Source organism: Anomaloglossus baeobatrachus, chromosome 1 (assembly GCF_048569485.1).
Source record: "Anomaloglossus baeobatrachus isolate aAnoBae1 chromosome 1, aAnoBae1.hap1, whole genome shotgun sequence".
Lineage (NCBI taxonomy): Eukaryota > Metazoa > Chordata > Amphibia > Anura > Aromobatidae > Anomaloglossus > Anomaloglossus baeobatrachus.
This window is the reverse complement of record NC_134353.1, coordinates 819,329,798-819,335,797: the sequence shown is the minus strand read 5'-3', so window position 1 is coordinate 819,335,797 and position 6,000 is coordinate 819,329,798.

Genomic DNA, 6,000 nt, shown 5'->3' with positions numbered 1-6,000 from the left:
AGAAGCAGCCCAGGCCCAGCATGTGCAGCATGTTCTGTTTTAAACGGCATAGGCAATCACTTTTTCACACAGGGCCCTATAGGTTTGGACAATTTTTCCCTTAAAAATAAAGATATTCATATTCCTTTATAAACTGCATTTTGTGTTTACCTGTGTTATCGTTTATTAATATTTAAATATTGGTGATCTGAAAATTTAAGTGTGACAAACATGAAAAAGAAAAAAAAAAATCAGAAAGTAGACACACACACACACACACACACACACACACACACAGTCACATGTATATACAGTCACTTTCAACATCCTTGAAATTATTCCTCAAAATGAAGTATTTCTCCCAGAAAATTAAAAAAAGAAGGAATGCAAATTGTACATAATTCTATTCAGCACTCCAAAAATGGGCTGGACAAAATTGTTGTTACCCTCAGCTTAATATTTGGTTGCACATGCTTTGGATTAAAGGAATAAATTACTGCAATCAATCGCTTCCTAGAACCATCAACAAGCTTTTTACACCCTCTCAGCTGGAATTTTGGACCAATCTTCTTTTGTAAACTGCTCCAGGTCACTCATATTTGAAGGCGCCTTCTCCCAACAGCAATTTTGGGATCTATCCACAGGTGATCAATGGTATTTAAGTCTGGACTCATTGCTCTTCACATCAGAACTCTCCAGCACTTTGTTTCCATCCATTTCTGGTTGCTTCTTGAAGTATGTTTGGGGTCAAAGACCTAGCTTTCTGACACTGTGCACTACATTGCAACACAAAATCCCTTGGTAATCTTCGGATTTCATTATCGCACCCAGTGCCAGAGGCAGCAAAACAACCCCAAAACATCTTTGAACCTCCACCATATTTGACTGTATTCCTCATTCAGTTTTTAGTAAACAGTAGCCTGATGTTCTTTACCAAAAATCTGTGACTTGGTCTCATTTGTCCACAATATGGTTTCCTGGGAAGATTTAGGCTATGTTCGCACGTTGCGTTTTTTCCCGCGTTTCTGCAGCGTTTTTAGCTGCAGCGTTTTTGTGCCAAAACACATGCGTTTTTGTTTTCCAGCAAAGTCTATGGGAAAAGCTGAAATCCTGTCTGCACTTTGCTTTTTTTTCTGCAGCGTTTAATTTGCATATTTGTGGTCAAAAACCATGCTGAAAAAGAAGCAGCATGTCAGTTGTTTTTGCCATTTCTGCAGCGTTTCCTTAACATTGGAGTCAATGAGAAATGGCAAAAAGCAACCAAAATCACAATTCCTGCGTTTTTCATGCTTTTTACCTGCTTTTCCACTGCGTTTTTGGCTCCAAAAACGCATGCTTTTCTGGACATAATTTAATGGGTTCTAATGTTCCTTTACACACACACAATAACCGAAAATTTGAATGTTAAAAAATTAGAAACTTCACCTATTTTTCTGATAGAATGTGCATAACCACTATTTTTTCATTAAAAATGATAATTTCCCATATCGTTTTATTAAAAGTTAATTTTATACTTTTTTTCTCTTTTTTCATTCTTTTTGACTAATTCAACTTTATTTCTCAGTGTCTTGATCTCAAAAACGCATCTGCAGAAACGCAGGTGAAAACGCAGGTAAAAAGCGCTAAAAACGCACTAAAAACGCGGTAAAAACGCATGCGTTTTTAGCGCTAAAAAATGGTCAAAAGCCATTTGGTCAAAAACCAAGGGAAGGAAAACGTGCAGAATAAACTGCAGGTACTCCGACGCAACGTCCGCACATAGCCTTAAGCTTATTCCTACTACACACTTATTGACACACATATTGGGGCTGCTTATCCACCATCTGGACTATCCTGCATTGCATCTTTCATCTGTTTTTCTCTGTTGTCCACATCCAGAGAAATTAGCTGCAGTGCCATGGATTATAAACTTATTGATTATGTGACATATAATGGACAAATAAACATCAAGATGTCCGGAGATGGACTTGTAACTTTGAGACGTTGATATTTTTTAACAATTTTTGTTCTCAAGTCCTCAGACAGTTTTCTTCTCGTCTTTCTGTTCTTCATGGTTAGTGTGGCACACATAGACACACAATGCAAAGATTGAGTCAACTTCTCCCCTTTAATGTCGTTCCAGGTGGGATTTTCATATTGCCCACACTTGTTACTTGCCACAGGTGAGTTTGAGTGTACATCACATGCTTGAAACAAAGTTGTTTACCCACAAATTTGGAACAGTGGCAACAATTTTTTACTCATTTTGGGGGTTTTGTGACATTATGTCCATGACATTAGTCTTTTATTCTCTGTTTTTTTGTGTTGTTACAATACACAAAAAGGAAATATATATGTGTATAACAAAACATGTGTAATTGCAATAATTTTCTGGGAGAAATACTTACTTTTCTGGAACAATTTCAATGGTGCCAGCTAAGGATGAACAAACCTGAATGGTAAGGTTCGGGATTTGTACCAGACACCGGGTGTCCAGGGTTTGAACTCAAACAGGAGCTTTTAAAAAAGTCTGTCTGAGTTCTGATATTGTTCATATACCAATAAAGCTCTTAACGAATGAAAAATACAATTAGTCATGTGAAAAATTTGAAAAATTGAAATGTGACATTGCATAACTGCTAAGGATTATTTGAGAAAAAAAAAATTTTTTAGCTAATGTATTGATCAATTCATTACTGCCCCATAACCACTTCACGGTAATCTCTTATTTCTGGGGTCCCTAACCAAATGTTACCTCTATGTGAGGTTGAAACCTACTTGTGTATGGGAAGCCAGGGACCTGGTTATATAGGAAATGGAAAAACATGGCTAAAGGGCGGGACTGGGTTCTCAGACAGAAAAAACTGCATAACAAACAAAAAGACTGCTGGAACACCATTGCAAATGTGATCAGGGTGCAAGGGACCCCATAAATAAGAGATTACCGTGAAGTGATAAGAGGCAGTAATGAATTGATCAATACATTAGCTAAATATCTCTTTTTTTCAAATAATCCTTAGCAGTTATACAATGTCACATTTCAATTTTTAAAATTTTTCATATGGCTAATTTTATTCTTCATTCCTTATGTATTATAGAGCAGTCATGCCTGTTCATATTTCTCTGAATTTGGTGTGCAGCTTTCACTTCATATAGATTGTGTATATTTTGGCTAGCACCCTGTTCACATTTACAATGGTATTCGAGCAGTCTTTTTTATTATAATAAAGCTCTTACCTGCATGCGGAAGATGCCTGTACACTGCTGTGAACAATCAAGAAAAAAAGGACATGGGCTCCTGCCTATTTTTGAGAACCAGCACAGGTAAGAAAGACAGCTATGGTCTGCGACCCTCAGCTGTCTGCTTGACCTTGGCTGTTTATTCAAAAATAGAGGGGATCCCACACCAATTTTTAAAATTATTTAAATAAATTTATAAAAATCGGTTGCCCCTGTTTTTGATAACTAACCAAAGTAAAGCAAACAGCTAGGGGCTGGTATTATCAGGCTGGGAGGGCCCATGGTCCTTCTTAGCTTAATAATAGCAACCCGCAGGATCTCCCAAAAGTTGCGCATCCATTATATGCGGCATTTTTGGCACTTTGTCTGGCTCTTCCTGATTGCCCTGATGCAATGGCAATCAGGGTTCTCTTTCGGGGTTGATATCAGCTGTGAATTGACAGCTGGAATGAAGCTCAGGGGTTAGTAAGGGAGAGGTGTCTATCAGACACCCCGATTTCTAACTCTGCAACCATAGAGTTTAAAAAAAATCAACACACAAATGGGGAAAAAAAAATATTTGAATAAAGACTTCCCCACACTCTTTTGTTCAGCAATTTGTCAATTCAAAAGAAATCCTGAAATTTCTGACATAATTCAATGGACTAATGTCCCACAACACCCATGGATTCCTATTGAGTTTCGTTCTGAGATCGAGGCTCCATAGGTCACTGCTGGTCAGCTATAGGCATGGAATTTGTCATGCTGATGAGAAAGTCTGTGCTTGCCGCTGACTGGCAGTGACCTATGGAGCCTCATTCTGAGAATGCTCTCAGAATGGAGCTCCATAGGAATTGATGGGTTTCATGGGACATTACATGATTGGATTATGTCGGAACGTTCAAGATTTCTTTTTAATTAATAAATGGGTGAGTTTTTGTGTGCATGTGTATATGTTTTTACTCTATACTTACCAGGTTAGTAATAGAGGTGTCTGATAGATGCCTATCCATTACTAACCCCCCCCCCTGTGCTTTATGCCAGCTGTCTACTTTACCTAGAATGTGTCCAGGGTTAAGTTCCGGTCGTGTGTGTGTGTGTGTGTGTGTGTGTGTGTGTGTGTGTGTGTGTGTGTGTGTGTGTGTGTGTGTAAAATATATATTTTTTTTTCTTTTTTTGCTTTTTTTATTTCTTTAACATTTTATGCACCGTAGAACAAGCAAATTACTATTCCTTGTGTCTGTAATGTCCAGGTTCTCGTTTCTGAAATAGATTTTCTAGGTTCTGCCTGCCTTATTGCACAGCTCCTGTCTAGGTTGACTTCGTACATCAGATATTCACTGTATAATATAAAAATAGCACAAATAGAGGTAGCATAAACTTCAATAAAACTTAAAAGAATGATTTTTCATGCCCAAGATATGCCCATAGGTCCACATTACAGATAGAAGTAAAATGAATATGCTTGCATTAAGTTGAACAAAATGTTCCAAAACAAAATAAAAATAAGCAAAAAAACCTGCCTGTTTAGGTAATGTTTGTTGCCCTTTATGCCAGATGAATGATTGCTATGGCGGCCTCTGATTTATTACTATACTGCCTTACAGTCATCTATTACCCATGTGATAAGATACCGCAGGCACTTTAATGTTGGCATAGTTGAGTCCGATATGTTGTGGGTTATCGGTGCTTTATGAACCCTTTTTACATTAATAAAATGAAAACATCTGAACTATAAATTCCTTGTATCATCTTAATATTTATCTGCTCAGGGTCAGAGAAATAGATTTTCCATTTCATGCATCTTTCAGGACCGCAATGATTGCCAGCAGAATAAAGATAAACACTTTTCTTTTGCTTTATTTTTTTTGTTGCCTTTGGTAGAATTCTTTACTTTACCATTATTTTTGCTTCAACATCTAAAGCCTGCTTTACACCTTATGATATCACATACGATATTGTATGCGATCGTACCTGCCCCCAATGTATGTGCGGCACGTTCAATTTGTTGACCGTGTCGCACAAACGATTATTTGCCGTCACATGTACTTACCCGTCCATACGACCTCGATGTGGGCGGCGAACATCCACTTCCTGGAGTGGGAGGGATGTTCGGCGTCACATCGACGTCACACAGTAGCTGGCCAATAGAAGCGGAGGGGTGGAGATGAGCGGGACGTAAACATCCCGCCCCTCCTCCTTCCTTCCGCATTGCCGGCGGGAGCCGTGGGACGCAGGTAAGATCTGTTCATCGTTCCCGGGGTGTCACACACTGCGATGTGTGGTACCTCGGGAACATTGAACAATCCGACGTGCAATTTTTAGGAAATGAACGACGTGTATGCGATGAATGGTTTTACGTTCAATCACAATCGCACGTAGCTGTCACACGCTACAACAACACTAACGATGCCGGATGTGTGTCACTTGCGACGTGACCCCGCCGACACATCGTTAGATTTGTTGTAGCGTGTAAAGCCCGCTTAAAACTTAGGTGGGAAATTGTGGGATTGTCCAAGTTTCATAGGGTGACCTTTCATAATCAGCTGTGTGTACATGAGGAATAACACTATTTCTGGCCATTGTAGGACTTGCATGCCTCATTTTTTAACAGTTTTTCCATTCTACAAGTTTAGTCAATAGAAGCTGCGGCCCCTTGTCTGTGTCTCTCTGACTCTGTCTCCCTTGAATTCCTTAGCCCTGAAGGGTCGGGGAGTGACTGAAAAGTAGGTAAAGCAGCATTTTTCTATGATTAAATATATCTCAAAATTTCTGATCTTCTGTTGTATGGATGTGAAAAAATCGAAACAATGACTCCTCTTT